This window comes from Amblyomma americanum, chromosome 6 (genome assembly GCF_052857255.1).
Source record: "Amblyomma americanum isolate KBUSLIRL-KWMA chromosome 6, ASM5285725v1, whole genome shotgun sequence".
NCBI classification, from domain to species: domain Eukaryota; kingdom Metazoa; phylum Arthropoda; class Arachnida; order Ixodida; family Ixodidae; genus Amblyomma; species Amblyomma americanum.
Genome location: NC_135502.1, coordinates 146,172,666 through 146,186,096, shown reverse-complemented (window position 1 = coordinate 146,186,096; position 13,431 = coordinate 146,172,666).

The window sequence follows — 13,431 nt, the reverse complement described above, 5'->3', positions numbered from 1 at the left end:
CAACCTGGGCCATCAGCGCCTGCGGGATTCTGTAATGTCGACCATCTTTGGGAGCGGCCCCTCCAACCACTTTCACATGATGCTTTCCCACCCGAGCCATGTCTTGTCTGCTGGAGAAAACTTCCAATGTTGGGCGATTACTGCTTTAATTTGCCCAGAAATTTTTGCAACAAGGTGGGCGGTTTTTCTGGACCGAGCAGCGGAGGTGATGGCTGTGGCACCGTCGAACACGGAATACACTCAACTTCCCCTAAAGTCACTGTCGTCATGGGCGATGACACCCACCGATACCACCCTTCATAAATAGGGGCGTAGTCCATTTGCATGCACCAGTATAAGGCGGCCCTCATTTACCCCGGCGTAGTACGAGTGTTTTCGGTACTTCTCCGTCAGCCTATACGGTGGCCATATACGGCCCCAGCGACCGTGGGTGCAGCTTTCCTGGCCTGTTATCATCGTAAGGCAACGCCAAGCCTCCATCGTGAAATACTTTAACTACTCCCCGCAGGGGGGGGGGGGGGGGGGCGTGTGCAGCTTGCAGGCGCCGGTTAGTGGCGACACCGCGGGTTCCCGAGCATCCGCAGGGACATCCCCGCAAGGGGATGATGGTGAACAGTGCATCACCACGGGCCCGAGCACCTGCGCCTAGCCGTGCGTGGTATCGCCGTGTGCGGGGAAAAGATGATCCTTGTGGTTGAGCCGATGCCGAGCGTTTGGACCTTTAAGGCCCCTCGGCGGAGGCAACACACCACTTTGGCCCCAGCATCCTGTAGACGGCACCTCCGGCCTGACCCGACCGGGGGGAATTGGCAGTCGCCTTTTCCTATCCTCCTCTCCATCTTTCACGTTCCTATGTCTTTCTCACAACTCTCCCATCTCCTACTGGCTTCTTGGTTTTTCCTTTTTTCCTGGTGGCGAGGGTTAACCTTGTGTGACAAACTACCCCGAGTTGCGTCATATTTGGTTATAGTTGAGGTGTACAGCTGGCGTGGGCAGGACTTGCTATCAAGTTCCGGTCCCGTCCCCTTGTTGGACTCCGTGGTGGGTGGCTGGTACCATGACCGAAAAACAAAATTTTTTATGGCTCCCTAACTTTCATAACCTGATCGCTCTCTCAAAAGAGGGCGGAACGAGGCAGACTTCTTTCATAAAAGAAAGGTAACTTTCCCCAAATATCATGTGATCCACAGTGAACAACAAGATAAACAGGCAAGAATAATATCCCCATTCCTTGTGTCAATGTGCTTGACTGAAACCTTAGGCATTGGCTATAAGCTGTCAAAAATGGCCAGCGGCGACTTATTGTTCGAACTGTGTGACATTGTCCAACAATCTAAGCAGCTCTCCAACCTAACGTCCATAGGGGAAATCCCGGTCTCCGTGACTCCTCATCGCTCACTTAACACTGTCCGATGCGTAATATCGGAAAATGATTTTCTTCACATAACTGAAAAAGAAATGCTCGAAGGGCTCATTGACCAAGACGTCATAGATGTCCACCGAATCAAAATCCGGAAGGACAACAAGGAAATAGACACAAAACACATGATCCTGACGTTCAACACCATCACCCTGCCCGACACAATTGACGTGGGATATTTGAAAATCAATGTAAGACCATACATACCAAACCCTCGCTGATGTTTCAACTTCCAAAGGTTCGGCCACAGCTCAGAGAGCTGCCGCGGTCGCAAAACTTGCGCAAAATGTGCCTCCAACGATCACCAGTTTGATGTATGTGACACAGTCCTGTGCTGTGCAAACTGTGAAGGAGAACATGCTGCATACTCCAGGGCGTGTCCGTCCTGGAAGAAAGAAAAAGAGATAATCACCATAAAGACAAAAGAAAACATTTCTGTTCAAGAAGCGAGAAGGCGTTTTGCGCTTACAAACACATTCTCCTTCACAGCAAAACAAAACTTCGCTGATGTGGTGCGCAGGGGCGTAGCACCACACAGCACTCCGGCACCTGCCAAGGCCGCTCCCACCGAGCCTATGGCAGGGCCATCCACGCCCTTGGCAGAGTCAGCGAAAGCTGCCCTGTCATTGCCAAAGCAGGGACCGCCGGTCCATGGGTCGGCATCCCGCAGGACCTCCCCCGTTGGGAGAAACCTGAAACTAACACAACCGCGGCTGCGCGGTCCTCGAGCACCTCTGTTGAGGTGATGGATACAACACCCACTCCGTCTCCATTACAGCTGCGGAACAGCTCTCTTGAGCGAAAAAAGACAGGCCCCTCATAACGGGCCTACCACATAAGTAAATCCCCTTTCATTTCCTCTCAAAAACACAAACATGGCTTTTTTAATTCAATGGAATTGCAGAGGACTTATGCTAAATTATAGTGACATAACACATATTTTATAGTCAATGTTACCCATAGTTTTATGTCTTCAGGAGACCAATCTTGGTCCACAACATGTGCATATCCTGAAACGTTATCAAACTTTTAGGCGCGATCGCGAGCAGGCAAATCGACTCTCAGGAGGCGTCGCAGTTGTCGTCCAAAGCGGCGTCCCTGCTCGAGAAATCAAGCTCAATACTAAACTTGAGGCGGTTGCAGTCAGCATCGTCAGCTATAAAACACTAACAATCTGTTCCGTATACATTCCTCCACATTTTACATTAACAGTCCATGATCTAGAAGAATTGATAGATGAACTTCCAGAGCCATATCTGGTAGCTGGGGATTTTAACGCTCACTCCCCTTTTTGGCGAAGCGAGCGCTGCGACTCTAGGGGGCAAACAATCTAAGATTTTATCGTCTCAAATAACATCTGTCTTTTAAAAAGAGGAAAAGCAACTTATTGTTGCCCAAGCTTGGCAAAAATGAGCTTTCTCGATTTAGCTTTCGCATCACTATCGCTTTCTAACGATTTTAAATGGGATGTTTTAAATGACCCTCTGGGAAGTGATCCCCTACCTATTATCATCAGCCTCTCATCGTCTACTCCAGTCATCCCCACAAGACCACAGCGCTGGTACCTTCACCTCGCCGACTGGTCACTTTTTACAGCAAATGCCACACTAGAAAAAGAATTTTGTGAAGGCCTCACCATAGACGAAATTAACGAAAGGTTTACTACATGCATAATATCGGCCGCTACACTAGCCATACCACAAACAACACGACTCGTACAGAAAAAACAAAGTATGGTGGACACAGTAATGCACATTATCAAAAAAACAACAAAATAAAGCTTGGGGCTCTCTGCGTCGGTATCCAACAGCGGAGAACTTGATTGCCTTTAAGAGGGCCAAGGCCAGAGCGCGATTCATTCCAAGAAATGCCGAGAAATCCTCTTGGTAGAAATATGTGTCCACAATGAACAGCTCAATAACCTCAAAAAAGATGCGGGAAAAAGTTCGTAGATTCAGTAGTGACCATACCCCTTTCACACTTCCTCTATTGACTACACCTGGGACACAAACATCATTAGAAAAACAGGCCAACATACTGGGTGAGCATTTTGCTGAAGTCTCCAGTTCGTCCAATTACACAAACACGTTCCAGAAGCACAAAGCAATAGCAGAAAAACAAAAACTTCCATTTGCAGCAGGTATGCACGAGGACTACAACCAACCCATCACACTCCAAGAATTGAATAGGGTATTATCTTCGGGTAAAAAGACAGCACCAGGCCCAGATAATGTGCATTACACTATGCTGGCCCACCTCTCTGAGGCTGCTGTGCAGCCATTGTTGAAATTCTTTAACAAAATATGGATAACTGGGTATATACCTGAGGAGTGGAAAAAAGCAATAATAGTACCTTTTCTAAAACCCGGAAAACCACCAACAAGTCCTAACAATTACAGACCGATAGCCCTCACCAGCTGCATTGCTAAATCTTTCGAAAGCATAATAAGCATTAGACTGACCTTCACACTTGAATCTCGTCGACTCTTAGATGTACATCAATGTGGATTTAAGAAAGCATGCTCGGCCACTGATCACCTTGCCCGGCTAGAAAACACCATCCGAGAGGCGTTCATCCACAAACAGCACTGTATCGGGGTCTTCTTCGATTTGGAGAAGGCCTATGATACCACGTGGAAGTTCGGCATCCTCCATGACCTAGCAGAGCTAGGGATCCGCGGCAGGATGCTGAACTGCTTGAACGACTTCCTGACCAACCGCACATTCAGAGTCCGTCTAGGAGCAACTCTGTCAATGACATTCACCCAAGAAAATGGCGTACCCCAGGGATGCATTTTAAGTACGACACTCTTCACAGTAAAAATGAATTCTTTGGCCAAAGTAATACCCAAGTCCGTAATGTATTCAGTTTATGTAGATGACCTACAGATAGCATACATTTCTTCCAGCATACTGTCCTGCGAGAGACAAATACAAATCACACTAAATAAACTGGCTGCATGGGTAGAGAAAAATGGATTCAGGTTCTCCCCTCAAAAAACAGTAGCTGTTCTGCTCTCATAGCGGCGAGGCCTACAGGTCGATCCCAATCTGTGCTTCAATCAAACCACACTGCCAGTCAAACAGGAACATAAATTTTTAGGCGTCACTTTTGACAAGAAACTTTCATTTCAACCACACATTAACAACCTTAAAAAGAAAGCATCCCAAGCCCTCATTGTATTAAAGGTACTCTCGCGAAAACGGTGGGGGTCCGATAGAGCATGCCTATTGCAAATATATCGCTCTTTGGTGCGCTCCAAGCTGGACTACGGGTGTGTGGTGTATGGTTCGGCAAGAGCATCCTACTTGAAACGACTGGACCCTGTTCATAATCTTGGTTTGCGCCTATCAACTGGAGCATATAGGATATCCCCGGTAAATAGTATTTATGTTGAGGCTAATGAGCCCACACTAGAGGGTAGAAGAGTCACACTTGCATGCAAGTACATCCTCAAAACCCGTTCTCTTCCTAAACATCTCTGCTATCCCATTGTTACCAAGTGCCCATCCAGAAGATTATTCAATAATAAACCACAATTCATCAGGCCACTAATAATGCGCTTTGAAGATAAATGTGAATAGTTAGCAGTGCTGGACGCCCTACCGAATATTGCACAAAGACATGAATATCTGCCACCATGGTACAGCCTTCCTACGGTGTGTGACTTCACACTAACACACGTAAACAAAGAGCAAATGCCACACGAGCACATACTGCAAGAGTTCTTTGCCTTGCAAGAAAAATATGACACCTACACTGAATTTTACACTGATGACTCAAAAACAGAAAGTCATGTCGGAAGTGCAGTAATTCAAGGAAAAAACGAAAAAATGATACGATTACCACAGTATGCATCGGTATTTACTGCGGAGTGTTATGGCATCCTCGTAGCCGCAGAACAAATAGTAAAACAAATTATAAAAATTAGCATCATTTACACCGATTCACTGAGTATGCACAAAACGCTGCACTCTACAAATGCTGCTGAACCCATAATAGGAAAAATCATACATAACATAGTTAAAATCACAAAGCAAAAACATACCATTATATTCTGCTGGGTCCCTAGACATGTTTGAATTTCAGGTAATGAGAGAGCAGATGCTTGCGCAGCACAAGCTCGAATTTGTCATATAAAACAAGTTAGCATACCACACAGGGATCTTTCTAAATTACTGCACAGTAAACTCAGAAATAAGTGCCAGGTTGCATGAAACGAACAGACAAACAACAAACTACATTCTATAAAACCTGTTTTGGGAGAATGGAAATCATGTAAACATCAGGAGCGTTTTACAGAAGTTATTTTGTGTCGACTACGCATTGAACACACACACCTTACACACTTCTTACTGACAAAAAAAGACAAACCTCTCTGCGAAATGTGGGGCGATGAACTCACGGTAAACCACATTTTATTTGTATGCACAAAACTGAAACAACTGAGGAAAAAATATTTCACAACATTCTACAATAAATACATCCCACTACACCCCATGTTAAATTTAGGAGATCAAGCGCTGGTTGATTTTTCAAGCATTTTTAAGTTTCTCAAAGAAGCCAATGTTTTAAACAAACTTAAGATATAAAAAGCGTAACCTTTAAGAAAAACTCTAACCGTGTGTTTGGCGCATCATAGCTTCAGTTGCTTTTGCGCCATTAAAATCAATATAACTAACCAAATACTATATCTACGGCACGCTTGTTGTAATACGACGCTTATGCCTGTTTTTGCCTGATCGAAGTTAGCCCAGCGTATTCAGCAGCGAGCTCTAGCTGTGTTTTGAGAGGCCTAAGGTAGTCAGCCGGAGCGTCTGGGAGTTCTGCGGGGATCTCGATATCGCCAGCCCGCCTTCGTTCGAGTATCCTGAGAGACCGACTGGCTGTCTGCCGTAGAGCATCCGAGAGGGGGAGAAACCTGTGGTGTCGTGCGGAACCTCTCCGTAAGCCCGTAGAAGGAAAGGAAAGAAGCTCTCGTCACGCTTCTGATACATTTCAGTCGATGCGTATGGCAGTCGATCTTGCACTCAACTCCGGTGTTGCCGCTACTGCAGCTGCTTTCTGGGCTGACTATGCTCACAACGGTTCGAGAGCACCAGACCCGTTTAGCATCGCTCGCCGCAAACAATAGCGTCTGCAAACGCTATGTGTCCGCTTTCGTCGTGTGAAAACCTCAGGCTTTTGAATTTGCGTTCAATGCGATGCGCAACACAGAGCGCATTCGCTAACGTCGGCACTCATTTTTTCATCAATGTCCATTCGGAAAACCTCTCCGCCACGCTCTGCTTTTGAAACGCTAGGAGATCCACTTCCCGCTAACTTCGCTCCAATCCCGATAAGCGAAACTGCTGAAACTGCACCTTCTTGTGATCCTGTGGCCACCTTATCAGAAGGAAGAGATGTAGATGTTTGCTCAGTTGGCGAATGCGGGGCGTCTCCCTGCCAAAGCAGCAGTTACATCTGCCGCGTACGAGCTACCTTCCTCTATTGCGCACTGGCAGGGCTGCAGTACGACGACGCAATTTACCACTTTGTGACGATCGTGCAAATCTTCCCCACAGTGAACAATTCTAATTTACGGGATACTTTCATAGCACTCGTACTTTTTTCCTTAGCTCCAGTTGCGACAGCCAATATTTCCTTAAGATATTTCTGAGCTCATCGCAGCTGCTTTTGCCACGGCCCGGCCTTTTACCGCGTCAGACGCTTTCTCTCGGGCGCTTTCTACCACAGACGCGCTCGAAATCTCCTAGGTACTTCACCATATCCTCGCTGATGATGAAAGACAACCACGTGACTCTCAAGTGCCGACCATTAGTCCCATCTCATATGGATAATGTTTTATTCCTATCGAAGCTCATCCGACGGGCTTCAAGCTCCAGGTCCATGAGTTTCTTTACTCGAGTATGCTGTTTTACCTCAAGCTCCGCTTCTCTTTCTACCTCTTGTTCTTTCCGCTCTGCCTCTTTGCTCAAACGGTGCCCTTTGATATGAGCCCAGGCCTCATCTACGCCCTCAGCCGCTACTCCCTCATTCTACATGATTTCAAGGATAGCATGATTTCTTTTTGCGGCGCCCAGAGTAAAGCCCAACTCTTCCCAAATTTATGTGAGTTCCTTCATCTTATGTTCTCCATTCAATGCAATTCAATTCATTTTTATCAACGCCACATCATATTGCTAGGAGTGTGGCAAAAAAGCCAACAAAAGTCGTCGGTTTGACGGGAACCGCGCCCCCGTTACAGACAATAGCGGCGGGAGCGGTACCGCATTTTGTTGCCCTGAACAGAATTTCACCACGTCGAGAGAAAAAAAACAAGTACAGACATACAAAATGAACAAGGAATTTTATCATGTTGCTATACAAAGCCCGTAGATAATCACCTTTAATGACTCGAATCGGCGAAGCGGTCTTCTTTATGCATTAGCTTTCAGGTTTGCAATGTCTCGTAGTATTTTCGTGTGTGTCTTTTTTCTTTTATATACTAAAGGACAACCAGGTTTTCATACATTCGTTTTGCTGGCACAATTTCGAGTTCAGCGAATATATGTGTAGCATGCGGGTCATATGGAAGGTTAGTTATAATGCGATGGGCTTTCTTTTGCAACATCTGTATCTTATTGATATTAGCGTCTGTTGTGGTTCCCCATGCCAAATGAGCGTAGGTTACATGACGCAAAAAATTGAGTCATATATTAGTAGTTTTATATTCTTAGGGAAGTAGTGTGTAAACTAGTTTAGAACTCCGCATGCTTTTGAGAGCTTGACATTTAGTTGATTGATATGAGCGGCCCAGAAAAAGCATTCATTTAAGGTTACTCTCGGAGCATTGGTCTTTTACCCAGGGTACGATTGTGTTACCTAGAAACAATTCTGGTACAGACTCTAAAGCCTTAGTTTTAGTCCTAAACAGAATTGCTTTGTCTGTTCTGCATTTAAGATTAATGAGTTATTTGTGCTCCATTCATGCAACTAGACTCGAAACCACAAATCTGTTTTCAGTGCTTCACACAGCCCCACTCTAGACTCCGATGGCGCACGCCATCTAGTCGCTCCTGGGCCGTGTCACCGCTCTCGCCTACTGTTTCGTCTGGGGCGTCTCAGGCGGCTGGCACTGCCGCGCATAGCTGAGCGATCAAGTGGTTGACGCGGAGGTCAGTTAACAAAACACTTACACAGGGTGTTTCTCGTTAGATTTTACACAGTTTTTTAAAATCAGCTTCAGTTAGAAGACGGCTTTTTACGGCAAAGCGCTGGCAGCGATGTAGTGAAAGAGAATGCACCTAAGACGGGATAACAAGTAGGCAGGCTAGCTAATATTGCACAGTTCGATTTTATCTATTACTGTTAACCTTCTTAACATTCAGAGGCGTGTTGCCCACCATAAACAATATCCATATTAGTTTTTATAGTTCCAGAAAACTAGATTGCTCTCGGCGCTGTGCCCCAACAAATTTTAGCTATATCGACGAGTTACGTGCACTGGAGAGGTTGCTCTGGCTGCAGGCTTCTCGAAAGCGCATGTATTTTTCTCAATGTAGCCAAACATTTGTGGGCAAAAGTACCGAGGGTAATCGCATTTTAGAAAATCTTAAAAAACAGATACAGATATCGTTTACGGAAGGCTACACGTCTCTCAATAATTAAGGAGCCTAAAAGTAAGTTAGGAAGGTAACTATTCAAAATTCGTTAACTATCCTGCAAGCTAGCACGTCTAATGTGTATTATGATGTATTATACCGCTGTCAATGCAATGCTGAAAAAACTGTCCTTCTAACTGAAAAATATCATTTTAAAAAACTCTCTAACGTCCCAGATTAAACACCTCGTAGCCAGTATATCCAAGGACGTTACGCAGTCGGAAGAGGGGCCGAGGGGGTAACGGGCTCACACAAAGGAGCGCAGCTATGACCCTCGAGGACGTCGCCCTTTGCTTGCAGTTTCCGCCAGTCTTCTTGCTCAGCGTGATTCACTTTTTATTGCTTCAGAAACCGTCGCAGCAGCCTGCAGTTCAAACCCTCTACTCACGTCACACCACTCGTCGCCTTTTGAATCGGACGAATGGGCGAGGCGGGCTCAGGCGTTCAAAGTTTGCAGCTCTAGAGAGGAGCTCAGTCGTTCGAAATTTGTAGCTGGGAAAGGGTAGCTCGCGAAGCGTCAGTTGAGATTCGAGCCGGAGCTAGCGAGAAGAGAAAGATTGGACGACTTGTCGGAGGAGGAAGCAGGATTGGAGGAAGGAAGGGAGGACTTGCAGTCCTTCTAGCCGCGCTTTCGACATTAACGAGCGACACACACTCGCGAAATGGTTTACGCCCCCGCATTTCTTGCAATACCTTCCTATTGCGGAACGCCTTCTGATTTTAGATCTGTTGTAAGCCGCCTGTTGAGCGGATGAACTTTTTTGTTACTGCGTTTATGCTTCCAGACGCCAAAGACACGCTGATTGCTGCTTGGATCTCAGCGAAATGTTCGTTACCCGATTACCTAGCACGCCAAATTTATACTGCTTTGGCGTGTGATGCATATTCCGAGATATATCTATACATCAAGATTTTTTTTATTAATATTAATGATCATTCAGTTGTATAAAACCCTGTCCGTAAGATCTCAAGATTCGCATTGCCTCGAGAAACTCCTCAGCTCTGTGAACCAATCGTTAAAGACTGGCCATCCCGCTCTTTCCTGCTAAGAAACCGAATCTCTTTTGAACGTGAGATTTGTGGCCGGTTTGTAATGCTCTTCACCATCAGAATAAAAGCCTTCAGATTCAAATTTCTGGTCAAGGTTCTCAAACAGAAAGAAGTGGAAAGCGCGTTTTCTTCTTCGTCGTCAGCTATTAAAAAGGGAGCAACTTAGAACATCTTCGGGTGGTTCCTACTGATTTGTCGCTGTAACAAAAGGTTCGAACTCGATTTTTCAGAAGTTTCACTTACAGAAAAAGATGATCGTAGCGCCGAGAGACTTTCTTAAAGATAGCTGAGTAAATGGGTAGTCGTGGCTTTGTGCTGCAGGACCAAGCATCTCGGTCTCGGTCCCTCCGGGGCGCTCGTCGCTCATCACTGTGAAGACTTTGCTCACACGGTAAAGCTAGCTGCAAATCCGAATTTAGATGCCGGCCATACTTCTGGCACTATGTAAACAACAGTAGCAGCAGCGATGGAAACGAGCACATTTCACTAACGCGGCGGTATATACAGAGGCTAGCACTAAGCGCCGTGCACAGGAGACATGCAACGTGGTTGGCTTCGCAAACATGACATTGCGTTCTGTCGCAGTTATTATCGCAAAAACAGTGCATATTCAAGATCACTGTCTCCTTCAGCGTCCCATAGGTTCGGACGACAGCATATGACTTGTCGAATTTCTGGGTGTCAGCTCTGAAATACCTCTTGCCACTTTCCTCTTCCAACCAATCATTGTGCAAGTTCTCGATGCTTTAAATACCTCGGAATATCTCGGAAGCACGAGGCATATCCGCCGTCCGGCAACAGCCACAGACAAAGCCGCATGAGAAACTGTCCTCTGCCAGACATATCTCTTTGTTCTCTCCCTTTTCTATCTCTCCCTCCGTTCGCCATCCCACGTGTATGGTAGCATACCGGGCGCTGCCTAGTTAACCTCCCTGCCTTTCCGTCTTTCTCTCTATCCATCTTCGCCGTATTCGAAGTTCTTGATTTTCATTTCATTTCATTTATTAATACCCCCAGGGCCGTTTGGCATTACAGAGGGGAGGGATTAAAAAGATAACACATTAAACAAAAGCAAGGAACGCAACAAAAAATAAAAATACATGTTTTAGGCTCGTATTTATACAATGTTAGCTAGTGCATTTTTAAAACGATGATGGTCTTCAATGACGGCGATAAATCCGGGAAGGTGGTTCCAATATTGTGATGTGCGGGGAATAAAACTGTGGGAACAGGTACTAGTACGGTAAAAAATTATACCAACTTTGTGAGAGTGGTTAACACGGGTGGATTGATAGGACGGATTAGAGATTAACTCATTTCTCATGTGGGTGTTATGGAAGTGTATTTTTTGAAGAAGGCCAGGGCGAGAATTATAGCGGCGACAGGCAAGTGACGGTAGACTTAAGGCTTTTTTTCATGGTAGAGATACTGGCCGTCCAATTGTAGTTAGGAAGAATGCCTCGAGTAGAATTATTCTGAACAAGTTCGAGTGAGTTAGCTTAGCACAGCTCGGGACACATACAGAGGAGGCATACTCAAGTTCAGAGCGGACTAATGTTTTGTAAAGGAACAATTTTAGTGATACTGGGGCAGAAGAAAAACTACGCCTCAGATATTCGAGCATTCGATTGGATTTATATATTAAATTTTATAATATGAAGGCACCATGTTTGGTCTTACGTATTATGTACGCCAAGGTAGCGGTAAGATGTTTCTGACTCAAGGATATTGTTATTAAGAAGGTAAGCAGCTGAACTTGACTCAACGGGACACGCACAAGACTTTACATTTCTTGATATCAAGTGACATGAGCCAGTGACTGCACTAATACAAAATAGCGTTAAGATCAGTTTGTAACGTGTTGACATCCTGGTCACTAGCAATTTCTCTGAGCACAACACAGTCATCGGCAAATATATACATGTTAGAAGTAACGTGCTGGGGTATGTCATTAATGTAGATTATGAAAAGAAGGGGACCCAAAAGCGAGCCTTGAGGCACTTCAGAGTTGACCGCGCTAGAAGATGAAGTATGATCGTTACAAGATGCAAACTGAGAACGATGACAAACGAAGTGTTCTAGCCTCGTAATAATTTTGGGATCAAGGTTAAGTTGCGCTAATTTTGAGAGTAGCAGTTTGTGGAAAACATTGTCGACTGCCTTGGCAAAATCTAAAAAAATGCAATCGGAAAGGCAGCGTCGGTCAATGATTAGGTGGAGCTTATACGCAAAGGCAATTAGTTGCGTTTCACAAGACAACGTTTTTCGGAAGCCGTGTTGTTCGTGTGAAAAAAAAAAATTTGAATCCAGGAAGTGGAAAATTTTGGCGTAAAGTATTAGCTCTAAGATTTTGCATGGGATACTGGTATGTGATATTATGCGGTCATTATATGGAGAAGCGGTACTATCGGATTTATGAAGTGGCACCACCTTCCAAACTCTCCAGTCGTCAGGACCTTCACTTGTACCAATGCATTGTTGAAAAATAATAACAAACACAGTGAAGAATAAACCTTTGTACACTTCTGAAACTTGGTATGAGTAAGGTCTACACCTGGACTTGCAGCCACCTTCAAAGACTCAATTATGTTTTCGATACCACAATTATTAATAATAACTGAATTCATAGGCAAATAATTGTAGAAGGGCGGATTAGGTAAAAATTACCCATCGCAAGAGGCAAAATTCTTGCAAAATATATTACTCAAAATGGTTGGACTTCGGACTTGGCGATAGAAGCTCCGCCAGAAAGAGTTAGTGTTATTGAGGTCTTGGAAGAAGGATTAAGAACGTGCCAGAATTTTTTATGGATACCACTGAGCATGCCTGGTAGTGTCGTCTGCATGAAGTAAGTTGCTTGTTTCAATGCCAGAATGTAAGTTTTGTTACCTTCTTTATACACTGCCCAACGGTCGTCGGAAGGAGCCAGTTTAGCCGCTCGATAAAAGCGCTTCGGTAGGTTAGATAAGCGGCGCTAGTAGAAGTTACACCAGGGTGTGCTAGCATCCGAAGTGATTACACGTTTCGATACGTGTTTTAAAATCAATTCGTTGATTTTGGATTAAAAATAGTGCAGTTAGTATTCACGCTTCGATCTGAAAATTGCGTCTTGAATAAATATAGGAAAGTGGCTAAGTAACTGCTAATTTGTTCAAATTTAGCTCTACTGTAATCGCGAATGGTTTTAGTGGTGTTACTTGATTTAACTTTCGCGACTGTAATTTCAAATCATAACACTACGTGTTCACATAAACCAGGCAGGTGGGATATTGGAGACACAAGGTTCAGGCATGTGGTTAGAATAAGGTCCATGGTGT